Raw genomic sequence first — 17,552 nt, forward strand, 5'->3', positions numbered from 1 at the left:
GGCTCACATCCTAACTGGCCTCAAAGGCTGGGCTGGGTCCAGTTCAAAGCCAGGATCCCAGGACTTCATCCCACTCTCCCATGTGAGTGGGAGAGGCAAAGAACTTAGACCATCCTCCACTGCCTTCCCAGGCAAATCAACAGGGAGCTGGATCAGAACTAGAGTACTAGGGAATCCAATAGTGGTTCTGCTATGACTTGCTGGAGTTGCAAGCTGCAGATTAACTTTTTGATATAGAATGTGTGCTCTCTTTTGTTTAAATTTTGAAGTTGAACGTTGACATACTGAGAACAGTAGTGGGTATTTCAAGTATTTGGGGCCTGAAGTAGCATTTGGGAGATCTGTTTTCTCTTTCCCTCTTTCTGTAGCTCTGTGTCTGCCTTTAAAATAAATAAAAATTTCATTTTAAAGGTAAAGCTATGGGATGTGCATTTGTTGTAGCAGATATGATATTTCTTGGGATGCCTACATCCCATAATGTAGAGCCCGGGTTCAGGTACAGGCTGCATTCCCAGTGCTAGCTTCCTGCCAATATACACTGGCTGCGTCAGCAGGTGAGAATTCCACCACTTGGAATCATGCCACAGACCTTCTAAACCTGGATTTAGCTCCTGGCACTGGACTTCATCCTGGCCTAGAACCAGTTGTTTCAGAAATTATGGGAGAAAAGCAGATGGGTGATTTCTATCTGTATGTCTCTTTGTTTAGTTTGTTTAGTTGAGTGCTAGAAGGGTAGAGAGAAGGGGAGAGACAGAGATTTTACCTCTACTAGTTTGCTCCCCAAATGACCTTCAAAGGCTGAGGCTGCACCAGATGGAAATCAGGGACCCCCAAATCCAGCCTCATCTTTCATGAGGGTAGCAGAAACCCTTCCCAGGTATATTAGCTGGGAGTGGCTCAGAAGTGGAGAGCGGCCAGGACTCGACAGGGTACCCTGATATAGGGTGTAGGCATTGAAAATGGTAGCTTAAGCCACTATGCCACAGCACTAGCCCTAATTCCTGTACTACTTTTCATGTGAATTGTGTGTTCAAATTACTTGCTCAGAAATGTGCAGCACATCTTGGGACAAAAAAAAATGTGGGCACTAAAACATTAGAGGTCAGGAGATAGGTGAAAAACAGCTCTGAACCACAGCAATGTGGAGAGTTAACTGATAGAAGATGGGAATTGATTTGTGAAGAAGAAAAGTTGTGTTGGTATATATGAAGGAACTTCAAAAGTTCCTGAAAAATGGACTTAAAAGATAAGTTTATTTTGGAGTCTTCTCATCTTTGCAACTAATGAGGTATACCAGTAGATTCTCTGGAGGAGGCTTGTCAGACACCCGGCCAGAGGCTAGGATGAGGAGGAGGAAACAGGAGAGAAAGCTAATGAGTCAGATGGTGGAAGGAGCAAGTCACCAGTGAGCCATAGCACAAAGGGAGATGACCACTATTGGCTCTGACTGATTGGAATCACAAGTCACCTCCAGGAAAGTGGTAAGCATTGAAGGTACATGGCATGATGCTATATGAGGAAGACAAAGAGCAGCTGAATGCAAACAGATTTTCACATTAAAAAATCACTTATTTCTTATGTGTCCAATCTCAATGATTTTTTTAGTAAATTTACAGTGGTGGGGATTCAACATCACATCCCAGTTTTGGAGCATTTTTGTCACCCTAAAAGATCCCTCCTGGCTTTTTCAGTCTTTCTCTATTCCCACCTGTACCCTCAAGCAATCATGAATCCACTGCATGTCTCTATAGATCTGTGTTTCATATGAGTGAAATGATACAATTTATAGGCATTTATGCTTGACTACTTCCACTAAACATCATGTTTTAGCAGTTCATCTATGTGATAATGTGTCAAAACTTCATTTTTTATTATAAAATACCTCCATTGTATTGATAAATCATATTTTGCTCATCCATCATCAGTTGATGGATATTTGAGTTATTTTCACTTTTTGGTTGTTATGAATGTTCTTTGATATATACTTATGGTTGAAATTACCCCAGTAATTTATAGAGTAACTTTTTGATTATCTTTTTTTAAAATCAACACATATTTGTATATAATTCTGTTTATAAGGTGCAGTTTGATGTTGGGTTTATGCATATACTGGGTAATGATCATCTCGGGGTATCTTTTTGAGACGCTGATTTCCAAAGTAGCTATGTAATTTTACATGGCCACCTGCACCATAAGAAGGTGGTTTTTTTTTTTCAGGAATTCTGATACAATGATTATGTGTTACTGTCTGATTTTTTTTAGAAGTCCTTAAACAGAATATTATTTTAAATGTACATTTAAAATTAAAAGAACATTTAAAAAGATATTTGGAGAAATGGTGTAATTGTTAGAGAGGAACTCAGTTTTATTTTTTTTAAAGATTTATTTTTATTATTTTTTCATTGGAAAGGCGGATATACAGAGAGGAGAGACAGAGAGGAAGATCTTCCATCCGATGATTCATTCCCCAAGTGAGCGCAACGGGCCGATACTATGCTGATCCGAAGCCAGGAGCCTCTTCCGGGTCTCCCACGCGGGTGCAGGTTCCCAAAGCCTTGGGCCGTCCTCGACTGCTTTCCCAGGCCACAAGCAGGGAGCTGGAAGGGAAGCGGGGCTGCCGGGATTAGAACCGGCGCCCATATGGGATCCCGGGTGTGCAAGGCGAGGACTTAACCACTTGCGCCACCGCGCCGGGCCCGAGGAACTCAGTTTTAAGTGAATGATTCTCAAGGCATAGTTGCAGGTCCAGAAACTCCAGAAATCAACTAAGGATTTATCAGAAATGTAATTTCAAGTGTCCCACTCAGAATGTGGCCTAACCATGTGCATTTTCATCACTCCACAGATGATTCTGATGCAAGCTAAATTTGAGAATCACTGGTTTAAGTGTTTTAAGTGCTTTAAGTTTTAGCTAGCATTTAGGAAAATCAATCTTGTTTAAGTTTCAAAATAGAAGAGAGAACTCAATGGAAAGGACAGCTGTATCCTTGCTGTGGCTGGAAGGGGCAGATGACAGCTGAGCTCTCCTGAGAAGGGCTGGGAAAGGATTTGGGAAAGGATGATGTTGGTGAAGAAAAAAGAAAAACTCCTCACCCTCCCACAACACACGCACGCGCGCGCGCACACACACACACACACACACACACAGAATTTAAGCATTTATTGTGTCATTTCTGTCACAACTGTAATCATGGGCGTAGGTGGGAAACTCAAATGTATATTCTCAAGCTACTCTCTTTGCCTGAAAGCCTAAATGAACTGAAAATTCCAGGTAGTTACACTCTTGGTTCTTTCCCTCCACTGTCATTTAGTTTGTGTGCATAGAATGCAAACTCATTTTAATATTAGCAGGAGGGGGAAGTGCTACATAAGTGTTAATACTTGGACTTAAATTCCAAAAGATATTATTTTCGGGATTAACTCTCTTGGGTTTCTGTATCTGTGAGTGCCCGCTGTGATCCTTTGCACTTTTCCACTTTGCACAGCAGTTTGGAATGTGTGGGGGTACTTTGAATATGTGGCCACAGTAATCCTCACAACACTGTGAAGGCTTATCTTTTTCTGTCTTACTGATGACAAAGCTAAGACTCAGGGAAGATATAATTGTAAATTTTTAGAATCTATATTTATGTCTTCTCATTTTTTTTTTTAATTCGAAAGGCAGAAAGACAGAGACACAGTCAGAAAGTCAAAAAGCAGTCTGCTGGTTTACTCTCGATACTCAAACAGCAAAGGCTGAGTCAGTTGAATCCAAGATCCCAGAATTCCATCCTGGTCTGCTAGGTGGTAACAGGAATCCAGGTACTTTGAACCATCATGGTCTGCTGCTTCTGGGGTATGCATTAGTAGAAATCTGGATCCAAAGCAAAGAGACCCAATTTGAACCCAGGCATTTCATGTGGAATGTGGGGGTTCCAACTGGTGATGCAACTGATGTGACAAATATTATAGTATTAACAATAATAACTAACATCTATTATGTATCAGTATCTGCATTTACATTCTTTTATTTATGACTTATAATGACCTAAGTAGATACTTACTATAGTGAGCAAGTTATACAGATAAGAAATTTGTCTCACAAAGAATTGAAAGTTACTTGCTTAAGGTGAAACATGCATTTAACCCTGGAGTCCATTGCTTCTGGGATTAGAGTTGCATAGCAAGTATATGATGAAAACTAGAGTATCAATTTTCAGTATAGAGCTCTCGTCTTTTCTTTTGCCTTGTTATATCATCAGCAGAGTGCAGAAGATCCAGTAGACATTTCCTTTTGATTGACTAAAGGAAAACAAATACTTTTTAAAAAGTATTTAATGAATTTATTTGAAAGGACATGTGGCAAAGAGGGGAGAGAGAACACGCAAGAGCAAGAGAGAGATCTTCTATTTTCTGATTCATTCCCCAGATAGATTCAATGGCTGGGATTGGGCCCGGCTAAAACCAGAGGTCCAGAATTCCATCTAGGTCTCCAGTGTGTGGGGGCAGGAACCCAAATAGTTGGGCCAAGTTCTGCTGTTTCCCCAGATATATTATCAGGGCACTGGATGGGATGCAAAGTAGTCAGAAATCAAACCATGACTCCAGTGGAACATGCTGGAGTTACAAGCTTTGGCTTAACTCTGTGCCACAATGTCAGCATCAAATGGCTATTTGAGAGCTGGATATGATTTCCTTAAGAACAGTAAACTTTTGAAGAGGTCTCTACCACCTATGAAAAATGCCACCTTGAAAGACAAAGAATTTGTCACAAATATGACAAAGAGAAAGTAAATACTTGTGTTTATTCATTTAATGCTGGACACTCAGAACTTATGAAGGAAATTATAAAATTCTGTTGGAGAGGAATAAGGTCATGAATTTATGCATTTCTGTATTCTGCGTTGAGGAAAACTAAATAAAGTGGTGATTACAAGTCTCCCCTGAGTTACTAATAGATGCAATGTACTACAAGTAGAGTCACCATTGGATGCTTTGTAAAACTGGTCAGATACATAATGAAATTTATCTAGAAGAACAAATGGGCAAGAATAACAAAGATAATAATGGTGGACTTCCTCTAGTGACAATTATCAAAACCATATAATAATGGCTTAAAGAAAATAAAGATTGGGACCAGCAATTGCGCTATAGCAGATTAAGCCTTTGCCTAAAAAGCCAGCATGCCAACTGCTGTACTTCTAATCCACTTCCCTGGTACTGCACCAGAGAAAGAAGTATAAAAATGGTCCAAGTGCTTGGGCTTCACCCATCTATGTAGGAGACCTAGTAGACGTTCCTGGCTCCTGACTTCATCCTAGTCCAACGTTGCCTGTTGCCATCTAGGAAGTGAAACAGAGGATAGAAGATTCTCTCTCTGTCTCTGTCTCTCTCTCTCTTTCTGTAACACTCTCTTTAAAATAACTAAATCTTAAAGAAAAAAGCCTAAAGAATGAAATAAGAAAGGTTCTAGTCTAGGAACAAACTGAAGCTATTTGTAAGACTGTAGAACATACTAGAAGCAACCCTGAGCTGGGGAAAGCCATCATGCCTTTAAAAAAATGTTGGGTATTTGATAGCAATACGGAGAATAATTAACTTAGATTCATAGATCAAACCATACATAGATAAGTGCAAATGCCTGTCTAGAAAGTAGGTCAGTAGAATAGTGTGTTTATTCCAGCTGTAGCTAGAAGATAAATTTGTGACTGTTAAATGGAGGATGTCATCAGAGACAAGATGGATGGGTTCAAATATGTAAAAATTGGAAAAAAAATTTTGCACAACAAAGTATAATAAGAAGTTAAGCAACAGAACAAGGAAAACATCTGGAATCATTGTCAGTGATTGCAGTTGGCTATCCAAGAAATATAAAGAACGGCTACAGGTACAGAAGGTCAGTTTTCTGAACCAGCTCATGAGTGGGCAAGGAAAATGAACATGCATTTTCCTTTACAGATAAGGAAATAAAGGCAGTAAAAATCACTGGAAAAAAATACAACTTCTCCAGCAATTTCAGCACGAAGGCAATTTCAGGGTGTTGCAGCCTGCTCATTCAGGTAGCAACAATTAATAGAAGTGATCAATACATGTTGTAAAACTATTGTGGCAAGGCTATAAGAAAACAGTATGTGCTTCTGAGAGTCAAAGAAATGGATTCAGTCTTCCTAGTGGGCCATCTAGAGTGGCACTGTAAGAGTTTACAAAGGTATAAATACTCTTTAACCTAGAATATCACCAAGAAAATAAGCTATAAGGGGAAATAATTTATTTAAATATGTCCATAATAGCACTAGTTATAATGATTGAAAAGGTTTATCAGTCTAATATGCCTTCACAGGGCTTAGAAGAGAATAATCACAAGTCATAATAAGTACACACATATTGGGTCTTACCACTAAAGCTAAATAGTAAACCATGCATTGAATTTGTTATTAGTCATTCACAAAGAAAATTCAGGATGGAACCTGGTAAAATATGAATAGTTGGGCTTAAATACACACGTGTTCTTTAGGTACATGTCAAGATGCTGGAATATCTGCTATTAACAAAAACTGCAGAAGTAGTACATTGATAGTTTAATTCGGGCCTGAGGAGTTAGATATCAAGGGATTTGGAATACCCCCTCACCAATGGCAGATAGTGTTACTAATCAGTCATGCTTGATCTCACTGCTAGCTCAATTGATTTGCTCAAAATCTCTATGGACCAGAACTTCTGCTTGTCTAACTCCAGGAGACCTTTTGATGTTTCTTTCTTTTATTTTTTTTTTAATTACAAAATCAGATATGTAAAGAGGGCAGGAGAGACAAAGATGTTCCATCCATTGATTCACTTCCCAAGCGGCCGCAATGGCTGGAGCTGAGCTCATCCAAAGCCAGGAGCCAGGAGCTTCTTCCAGGTCTCGCACATGGGTGCAGGGTCCCAAGGCTGTGCGCCATCCTGGACTGCTTTCCTAGGCCACAAGCAGGGAGCTGGATGGGAAGTGGAGCTGCCGGGATTAGAACTGGCACACAAATGGAATCCCGGCGCGTTGAAGATGAGGACTTTGGCTGACCACACCATGCCCTCGTTTGATGTTTCGGAGGCAGTTTATCACAAGACTTTCATTACTTTCTAAAGTTTTCACCTGCAAGATGACACAGCACCTCCCCTCCCCCCAACCCTTACCCAAACCATACATCCACCAATAAACATTTTCCTGTCTGGCTCAAAACCATAACTTTCTTTAGACATTTCCATTTCTCCCTACTTGCATCTACAGCAGCAGTTGGCATTATTCACGAAGGAGCACATACACTTTCTGCTGCAGTCCCTGCATATTGCACCTGTGTCTTCACAACAGCTGGAGATTTGGGTCACTGGTGAAGCTAAGCTTCACCCAGGGCAGCCCCAAGATAAGAAAGAACTTCTCTTTTCCAGGACTTGGCATCAGTCTCTTTGGGGCTGAAGAAAGCTCAGGGCTGGTCCTGGCACTTGCATTTATTGTTAGCAGGCTACTTTCCTCTCTCTGGAAGTTTCATGGACCAAAGTCCTTCTCTCCCTGTGTGGTTCTCCTTCTGTCTCCCTCCCTGAATCATGCAAATATTTCCTTCAGTAATAATCGGGGAGTGGCTGTTTCTCTTGGACAAGTTTTATCTTTTGGCTACTGAGGGAAGGAAAAGGCTAGAGGGGCTGGCCCTAGAAGCTCTTGCTACTGAAATGCCTGAGTGCCAACCTATTGTAGTGAATTTAAAAATAAAGTTTCCCAGTAAGAAGACTTCAAAAAGGCCAAGGAAGAAGGAGCTGGAGGTTTCTTTGAGTCTCTGAAAATATTGGTTTTCATTTTCAATCACTATTAGCCCCCAAAAAAAGGTTAACAAAGGGGGAAAAATCTATTTATTAGGAGAAATGGCAACCTGAGCCAAGAGGAAAACTGAAGAACAATCCAAGCCTTGGCAGGCAACTTGCTTTTGCTTTTGAGATGTAGCCTTCTTGCTAGTATCAGCAAAACTCTTTCTCATATTTAATTTTTGTGTTTCCCCCCTTTCCTTTGGTAAGGACCTAAAGTCTTTAAGGACACCTAGAGATGGATGTTGTCCTTGTCTCTTTTGCTCCATCCCAGGAGTCCTTGCTTCGGTGGGATTATCCCTTGGGAGTTAGATGATGGCACCTGCTTCAGTGACTTGTCATGAGGACTGATTGAAATACACATGTGAGAGTGCCTAGCATAATGCCAAGCACGTAATGAAAAGAAGCTAGCTGCTATGATTCCACTGCAGAGCTGCAGATCTCTGTGCCTTTAAGAAGCCTGAGGACTTTGAAAAAAAAATCTCTAGAGGCTGATATGCTTTGCTCAAACCGGCACGCTCACAGAAAGCCTCGCTCACAGACTCCCGGAGTCGTGCCTCAATCATTGGGGCCAGGAAGGCAGGGGATATGTTGGCCTTGCTCCTTTGTGGTTTCCTCATCTTGTACAGTGTAATATTCAGTGAGAACCTGTCAGCTCAACTGATCCCATAGATGGCAGTTCTTCCTTCCCTGGAGGGAAAGACCTCTGGTCTCCCCCGACACCTCTCTCTACAGTGTAAAATGACTCCGCAAGGTTCATGTTGGCAGAGAGAGATCTTCCATCTGTTCATTCACTCCCTGAATGGAACAGGCTGAAGCCAGGGGCCCAGCACTCAATCTCAGTCTCCTACATGGGTCTCCTACATGTACTGCAGCCATCACCTGTTGCCTCCAAAGATATGACTTAGTAGGAAGCTGGGATTGGGAATAGAGCCAGGAATTGAACCTAGGCACTCCCATATGAGATGCCAGCATCCCAAAAGGTATCTTAACTAACCAAATGCCCGTCCCGAGGGAGCATAACTTTCAAAATTAAGGTTGAAAGCAGAGAATAGCAATTTCCAGATTGCTTTGTAAGAACCCTTTGCCACCAGATCGAGTCACAGTGTTATCAAGGTCTTGGACCATCCTATGCTGCCTCCAAGACCACCAGCAGAATCAGAAGCAGAGCAACCATGACTCGAACCAGCACCCACAAGGGATACCAGGGCCATGGGTTGAGGCCGAATGTGCTATACCACAGCACTGGTAGATATTTTACTAAAACTAAGCAAAATGCTTTGCCCCAAATTGTGCATTTTTTAAATTGGCAAATCAGACTTTAAAATTTCCTGGAATTCAAACCTGAGTCTTAATGGCCTTAAATTCTTTATGTTCTGCTCTGTCCCATTCTTGTGCCATGGTTAAGGAATACGAAAAATTCATTTTCAAGGGCATGTTTATTTTCTTTCAATTGAGTTTGAAGTTGACTGCAAACAGGTAAATTCTGTAAGGTTGACTTGAGTGGTTAGTACCCACGTAAGACATTTTTAAATATATGCTGCTTTTGCTGTTCATGTTGTTCTTAAACTTAACTTATTTTGATCGCTCCCTTTTTAGTAGGAAAGAAGATTGAGTGAATGGTCCAGGGTTAACATCTTTGATAAAGTAGGGCTTCCTGGTTACACAGCCACATGACAGAACTAGAACTCAAAGTGACCGAGATTACTGGCTACTGAGCATGCTTGATGGAAAGAAGGAGCAGGTCACAGGCAGACAGCTGTAAAGTTTACACCTTACACAGTTTGCACAACCATAGGTAGCAGCCTAAATTAGGAACATTAACAAAGACAGTGCTACCATTTATTTGACTCCCTTCCATGTGTCTAATATCAATTTTAGGTCCTTTTGATACAGGTGATCCTCATGGCAGATACATATGGTAGTTTTTTTTAGATTTTTATTGGAAAGGCAGATTTATAGAGAGAAGGAAAGAGAGAGAAAGATCTGCCCACTGATTCACTCCCCAAGCGGCCGCAATGGCCGGAACCGAGCCAATCCAAAGCCAGGAACCAGGAACTTCCTCCAAGTCTCCCACGCAGGTGCAGGGTCCCAAGGCTTTGGGCTGTCCTTGACTGCTTTCCCAGGCCACAGGCAGGGAGCTGGATGGGAAGTGGAGCAGCTAGCACATGAACGAGCCCCAATATGAGATCCTGGCAGTTGTAAGGTGAGGATTTATGCACTAGGCTACCACGCCACGTCTGTTATTTTTTAAAAATGTGTTTGTTTTTTATTTGGAAGGCAGTTACATACAGAGAAGGGGAGAGAGAGAGAATGAGAGAAGAATGAAACCTTCCACCTGCTGATTCACCCCCAGATGTTCACAATGGCCAGAGCTGAGTAGTTCTGAAGCCAGGAGCCAGGAACCTCGTCTGGATCCTTTTCATAGGTACAGGAACCCAAGGACTTGAGTCATCCTTTACTTCCCTCTGAGACCACCAGCATGGAGCTGGATCAGAAATGGAGCAGCCTGGATATGAACCAGCACCAACATAGCATGCCAGGGCTAAGGCCTAACTTGCTATGCCATAGCACCGGCCCCTATATGGTAGATATATTACTGAGTTAAATAAAATGTTTTGCTCCAGGTTTTATGCAGTTTTTGGCATATAGAGTGAGATTTGAAAATTTCCTGGAATTCAGACCCAAGTCTTTCTGATCATGCATTATTTATGCTCTGTTTATTTTCTTGTGTTCTGGCTAGGGAAAAAGAAAAATTCATTTGATTGCTATCAAGGAACAGAATTCATCTCAGTACAAATGCAAGACATTGTCCCAACTAGGGTTTCTGGAAAAAGTGTTGCATTTTATGAACACTGTATTGGAAAAGAATGTAGGGAAAGGGGAGAGGACAGGAGCTGCCAGTGGGTAACAGAGTGTGTGTAGTGGTTGAGAGTGAGAGGGCAAGACAGGCTTGTAGTCTGGGAAACAACCTAAGTAGAGCAAATGACTCTGCCCTAGCCACAATATTGCCACCCTCTTTACCCTGAACCTTCATTCCCATAATACGATCCCTGACCTACTTGTGTTAGAATTGCTTGGTTCAGGGGCCAGCATGTGGCACAGCTGGTTAAGCAGAAATGACAGCATGCCATATGAACACCAGTTGGAACCTTGGTTGCTCTGTTTCTGATCCAGCTCCCTGCTAATGCCCCTGCAAAAGTAACAGAAGATGGCCCAACTTTTTGGATCTCTGTACCTATGTGAGAGAGCTGGATGGAGTTGCAGGCTCCTGGCTTTGGCCTGGTCCAGTCCTGGCCATTGTGGCCATTTGGGAAATGAATCTGGGCATGAGAAATCTTGCTTGCTGAGTATCTGGTTTTCTTCCTTTCAAATAAATCTTAAAAAAAAAAAAAAGAGCTCTCAGGTCAGGGTGTATATTTGGTGTAGTGATTAGCATGCCAGGTACATTCCAACATCCCTTGCTGAAATTCTTGGGATCCAGAGAAACCCTGATTTAAGGCAACTACAGGAAGGGTTGTTTGGCCTAGCAGATGAGACATCTACTGTCCACTTTAGAGTACCTGTGTCCAATACTTGGCAGCTCCAGCTCCTGACTCCAGCTTCCTGTGAATGCAGACCTTCAGTGGCAACAGTAATGGCTCAAGTAATTAGATTGCTTTCATCAATGTGGGAGACCTCAGTTGAGTTCTGGCTTCCAGCTTCAGCTCCAGCTAGGGAACCATTGTGGGCATTTAGAGTGAATCCACAGATGGGAGTGCTATCTCTCTCCCCACGCCCATTAGAAATAATTTTAAATACATTTAATAAATTTAAATAAATGAAAGGAGAAGCAGAAGTCAGTGTTTGATGTAGTAGGTAAGTCCCTGGGACACCTGCATCCTGTATCAGACAGTCTTGGTTTGAATCTCAGCTCTATACCCTGGGGGCAGATGCTGAGTGAAGTAGCTGTGTCCCTGCTACCCTTGTGGCAAATGTGGGTTCACTCTCTGGTTCCTGGCTTTTGTATAACTCAGAACAGGCTATTTGGTGAGTGAGCCCCCAAATGGAAGATGATCTGTCTCTACCTTCAAATCAGTAAAATGTAAAAAAAAAAAAAAAAAATCTGTTGGATTCATTGTTTAAATGCGAATTCCTTTTACCCACACAGAAGCATGAAAATTCGATTTCTAGGTATGAGAAATATCAATTTATGCCCTAAACAACCTTTCCAGTAATTCTGACTAGGAATTGGGTTTTGGGTCCTACACCCTTCTCAATAAGATTTTTTTTTTTTTTGAGTATACAACTTCAACATATACTGGTAGTCTGTTCATAAATTTCTTACATGTATTAATGCCCTAATAGTTATATTTAAGCACAAGAAATATGAAAAATAAATATAAATTACATTCTGTGAAAACCACTGCCCTAGATTAAAATATAAATGACCTGATCAAAGCATTAAAAGTGAGTGGTTGGACCCAGTTTAAGTGAAAAAGAGAGCAGAGTAACTGGAGCCCAAGTTGAGTGGAAAAAAAAATTCATGAATTAAGGGAGAGGAAACCACAGAAGTTCCATAATCACCAGTGTCTAGTCTTTGGGCAACTGATTCTGGAAAGAGGTGGGGGCAAGGTTGAAAGGCATCAGGCAAGAACAAGTGTGAAGTAGGAAGTGATGTGCAGCTAAGAAATGTTTGCACACGGCACCGGCGTTGATGTAAGCAAAGAAGCTGCATGCGGCCCATTTCAAGGAGTGTGGTGCTCTTTGAGTCCCATAATAAACCACAGCCCGGTAATAAAGTGAGATGGCTTGATAAGATTGAGAAAAATGAATCATTTCCATTAGCCTGCACCACCCCAAAGAAAGCCACTCTTTAGGTTAAAAAACAAAACAAAACACTTCACAGGCTATGCAAGCAGCCTCAGGAAAAAAACCTCAACCCCCTCCCAGCCTGAGTCAGAGTCTGAAGCAGCTGGACAGCTACTGACGACCTGAGCTGCCATGCAATGTCCTTGACTGGCAGCCTGGACCCTGACCTTACAGCGAGTTTGAACTTCCCCTCCACCAGTCACACAAATCTGCACTTATTCCACACCTGAGTCATAGCCACTGAGCTTCTACGATGTACCAGGCACTGCGCTGGATATTAATGAAATAATGGTAAATGTAACATGGCCTTTACTCTCAACATGGTCACATGGGAACCACAGATGAGTAAGCATTACTGTGCTGGGAAAATTGATGGGTGCTGTTAAGGCAGAGCCTGGACACCTGCTCCGTGCGTGTGAACAGCAGGGAAGGTTTCCTCAGGAAAATGACGTCAGGGAAAGAGAGTGAGCCATAGGCTACAGAGTACGTAAAGGCAAGAAGTGGGAGGTGTGGAGCTGGCAGAATCTCACAGAGCTGTTTACATAGTCATAAGGGTCTCGATTTTCTGAATAATGTAGGCTTTAAGCATGGAAATAAATGTGTATAACATAGTTGGGTTTATGCTTTTTTCTTTGATGTGTGCATTTGTTGGTGATTATTAAGAACTTGTAAATATCTTTACTGTACAAACACAAAATTTAGGGCAACCTTACCCCAAAGTATCAATACAACTCTTCACAGAATGTAAGCAACAGTTTCCATTTTTCTCCTCCAGAAAATTCACATGAACTTACATGTACAAAGAGATAAAAACATGGTATACACATTTTCTATCCTGCATTTAAAAAATTATGATTATTCTATAATACATATAGATTTTCTGCATTACTTCAAATAACTATGTAGAATTCTGTATTTGCATGTTCCCTGTTTGATATCATCCCTGCTGAAGGGCATTTAGCTTATTTATGGGTTTTTGTGATCACACACCAAGCTACAGCGAACATTCTTAGGGACTTCTATCAAGGAATAGCTGTAGAATTGCTAGATCTTTCCAGTGTCTCCAAAAGCACATCCGTTTTCATTTCCATCAATGACATCTGTGATCACCGGCTTAATATAAGCTCATCAATTCTTTTTTAAATTCAAAGAAAATTTTAATATTGTTTGTATCTGCATTTATTTAATTTTCAATGAGGTGGAATTTCTGTAGATATGTTGATAATCTGTTTTTGTGGAAATTATAGCCGTTTTTCTAATTGAGTTGTTGGATGCTCTTATGGATTGGCAGGTGTGTTTCACATATTCAGGCTATTGTTATATGCTATTAGTGTTTTCTCCAGTGTATCTTTAGCTTTTGATTTTGGCTCTGGTATTTTTCTCCTGTATTCAGTTGTTTTTTTTTTAAGCCAGTTCATTTTCAGGCACTCACGTTCATCAAGTTTTCCTTACTGCTTCTGTATTTGGTATCTTGCTGTGAATTGACTAACTTACCTTGCCCAGATTAATGCTTTCTCATATTTTAATGCCTTTATATTGTCCTTTTTACTTTGAATCTTGATAATATTTGACATTTATTCCATTGTAAAACTAATATGAGGATCCAAGCTTCTTTTTGTTCCAATGGTGATCCAGTTGTTTCAAGGCTGTCTATTAAACAGCCCATCTTTCCACCATTTGAAATGTTTCCTTTATCATGAACCTGCCCTATGCATCTGGATTTACTTCAGTGTTCTGGAGTTCTCTGCTTTGTTCCATACATCTATCTTTCTCTTTATGAGGCTGCATTTTTACCATAACTTTATGTTTTTACCATAAAACATATTTTAATCATTGTTAAGGGTTATTCTTCTCTCATCACTCTCCTTCCTCCCCCCCCCCCCCACTGTTCCTGGCAATTCTCAGAACTTTATTTTTCCCACATGAAATTCAGAATAATGTCCTAAAATATAGTCTGTTGACACTTTTTATGCGCTTTGCGCTAAGTTTATAGATTAATTTAGGTAAACTTGACAGCTTTATAATATAGAGTCATTCCTGGTAGTAAAGTGTATATCTTTTCATTTATGTACATCTTGCTTCATGTTCCTCAATAGAGTTTTAAAGTTCTGTGCATATAGGTCCTGTGTATTTCTTGCTAGATTTATTCCTAGGTACTTTATCTTTTTCATTGCTATTGTAAATGTGGTCTTTCCCTCTATTAGCCTTTTCTGATTGTTGCATACAGGAAAGTTGTTGAGTTATACATATTCATTTTATATCCTGGTACCTTACTGAATTTTCTTATTGATATTAGCTTTTAAATGGCATCTATTGAATTTTCCAGGTGAATAATCATATCCTATACTCATACTCAGAACATGTCTCCCTTTGACAATGTGAGCTTCTTTACTGTATCAGATCGTAGTTCCTGGCACTTTCAGAAAAATCGCAGAAGTTAGTGGGGAAAGTAGATATCTTGCTTTATTATTAATGTTTTTTTAAGATTTATTTATTTTTATTACAAAGTCAGATATACAGAGAGAAGGAGAGACAGAGAGGAAAATCTTCCATCCAATGATTCACTCTCCAAGTGACCGCAATGGCCGGTGCTGCACCAATCCGAAGGCAGGAGTCGGGAACCAGGAACCTCTTCCAGGTCTCCCACGCGGGTGCAGGGTCCCAAGGCTTTGGGCCATCCTCGACTGCTTTCCCAGGCCACAAGCAGGGAGCTGGATGGGAAGTGGGGCTGCCGGGATTAGAACCGGTACCCATATGGGATCCTGGCAAGTGCAAAGCGAGGACTTTGGCCACTAGGCCACCATGCCGAGCCCTTAACCAACTTCTTAACTCAGTGGATAAACCCCATCATAAATTTTCACCCCATCATAAAATTTGACCGTCATGACCTGTCATCAGCTGAAAGCCACATATTTTGTTTCTCAGTTTGTATTTATTTATTTGAGAGAGAGAGTTTTTTCTATCTACTGTTTTACTCCCCAGATGGCCCAGCGGCCTGGGTCTGTGGCTGTAAGCATTATCCAGATTTCCCTCATGGACCTAAGGGTTCACGCATCTTGGCCATCACCAACTGTTTTCCTAAGCATTAGCAGGGAGCTGGGTCAGAAGTGGAGCCGCTAAGATGTTCATGTGGGATGCCGGCACTACAGGCTGTGGCTTAAGCTACTGTGCTACAGAACCAGCCTCTGTTTCTCATTCTGTCTCTCTTTTTTAGGTTTGCATTTTCTATAGATTTTGCTTTATGAATTTTGATGCTTTTTTGGTATCTAAAAAAAAATCAGGGAGGTTATATATTCATCATGCATTCTCATTATTAGTGTAAAGCCATTATTTGTCTTGTTGATTCATTTTGCCTTTAATTCAGATTTTTAGAAAAGTATCATGACCTAGGGTTTTTTTTTGTAATTTTTGACATTAATTCATTTATTAAATTGATTACCTACTGTGAGCTAAAGTACTGGAGAGCAGATGGATGAGACAGACAAGATCCCTGTATTTGGACTTCGTGCAATGGCTCATTGGCTAAATCTTTGCCTTGCAAGCACTAGCATCCCATATGGGCACCGGTTCTAATCCTGGCTGCTCCACTTCCCATCCAGCTCCCTGCTTCTGGCCTGGGAAAGCAGTCCAGGACGGCCCAAAACCTTGGGACCCTGCATCCATGTGGGAGATCTGGAAGAGGCTCCTGGCTTCTGGCTTTGGATAGGCTCAGCTCTGGCCGTTTTTGTCACTTGGGGAGTAAACCAGTGGACAGAAGATCTTTCTCTCTGGCTCTCCTCCTCTCTATAAATCTGCTTTTCCAATAAAAAATGTCTTTGAAAAAAAAAAAAACAGGATCCCTGTATTTGCTGAGATGTTAGAGAATAGAGCCCAAAATATATAAATGAAACTAGATATGTGATATAATATCACAATGAGATGAATATTGTGAAAGAGAGCAAAATAGAATATGGAAAATGAAGCATGTGTCATCTTTATTTTAGACAAGGTGATCAAGAAAGATCTCTCAGCTTAGAATGCCTTTGTCATCCTTTTACTTTGCAGCACTACTGCTTTTTTCCTGTGTTTTTCCTCTGGGCGTATGTCAGGTGGAACAGTTTGCACACAAGGGATCGTTATCATCACAAGGTTCTCTGTGTGGGCTGAGGCCCAGATGAGAAGAGAGTGGGGCTGTTTGGATACGAATTTCTTATCCATGGGAGCAATGAGCTTGCCAGCATTGGGGCTGGAGGTGAGGGTGATGAAGGACAATTCGCCTTTCACTCTATCTGAGCTTGTCTGCTATTGTGTGTACTGTTATTTTTCAACAAATACTGCTTCTTCATTATGACTATTGAATGGGTAGTCTGAATGATGGTTTGATTGAATCCTCGGAACTTCCTGTCACTGGGCAGGATTTAGCATGATGCTGATTGCACAAAGGCTACAGCAGCAAACCAGAGCTTGTGGCTTGCAGGGTTTAACTCTTTATATTCTGAACCCAAAGAAACATCTCTAACCTTGATGACTTTATTATACAGAAATTTGACTTTGTATACATCTTCAAATATACTGGAATTTCTTCCTTTCTTTGGAGAGTCTCTTCTGTAGCTTATAAAATGACAATCTTGTTTCACCTTGCAAGCGGTAGTCTTTTAAGTTTCCTGATTGATTTTAAAATTGTAAGTGTATTGAACATGTGCACATAATATACATACTTTTTTTTACACATATATCATCTGTACAACCAAATTCACACATATCCTTGCTATATAATACATGATGTAGTTCTGCTAGCACTACTCTGTTATCTTGAAACTTTTATTAAATAATCTTTCTTTATATTCTTGTTGTGGAAAATTTTGTATATATCCTGGTTTTATGGATGTTCTTGATTGTTTCTGGATTTTCCA

General features: G+C 40.8%; 1 protein-coding gene across 1 annotated transcript in view; it reads left to right on the forward strand.

The window, feature by feature from the left end:
- The window catches only part of SHROOM4 (shroom family member 4), a 205,591-nt gene that overhangs the window by 175,035 nt on the left and 13,004 nt on the right, over positions 1-17,552 (forward strand). The gene's annotated exons all lie outside the window — the stretch shown is intronic.

The sequence above is a fragment of the Ochotona curzoniae genome, unplaced genomic scaffold, assembly GCF_017591425.1.
Source record: "Ochotona curzoniae isolate NIBS_2020 unplaced genomic scaffold, NIBS_Ocur_1.0 contig_1274, whole genome shotgun sequence".
Lineage (NCBI taxonomy): Eukaryota > Metazoa > Chordata > Mammalia > Lagomorpha > Ochotonidae > Ochotona > Ochotona curzoniae.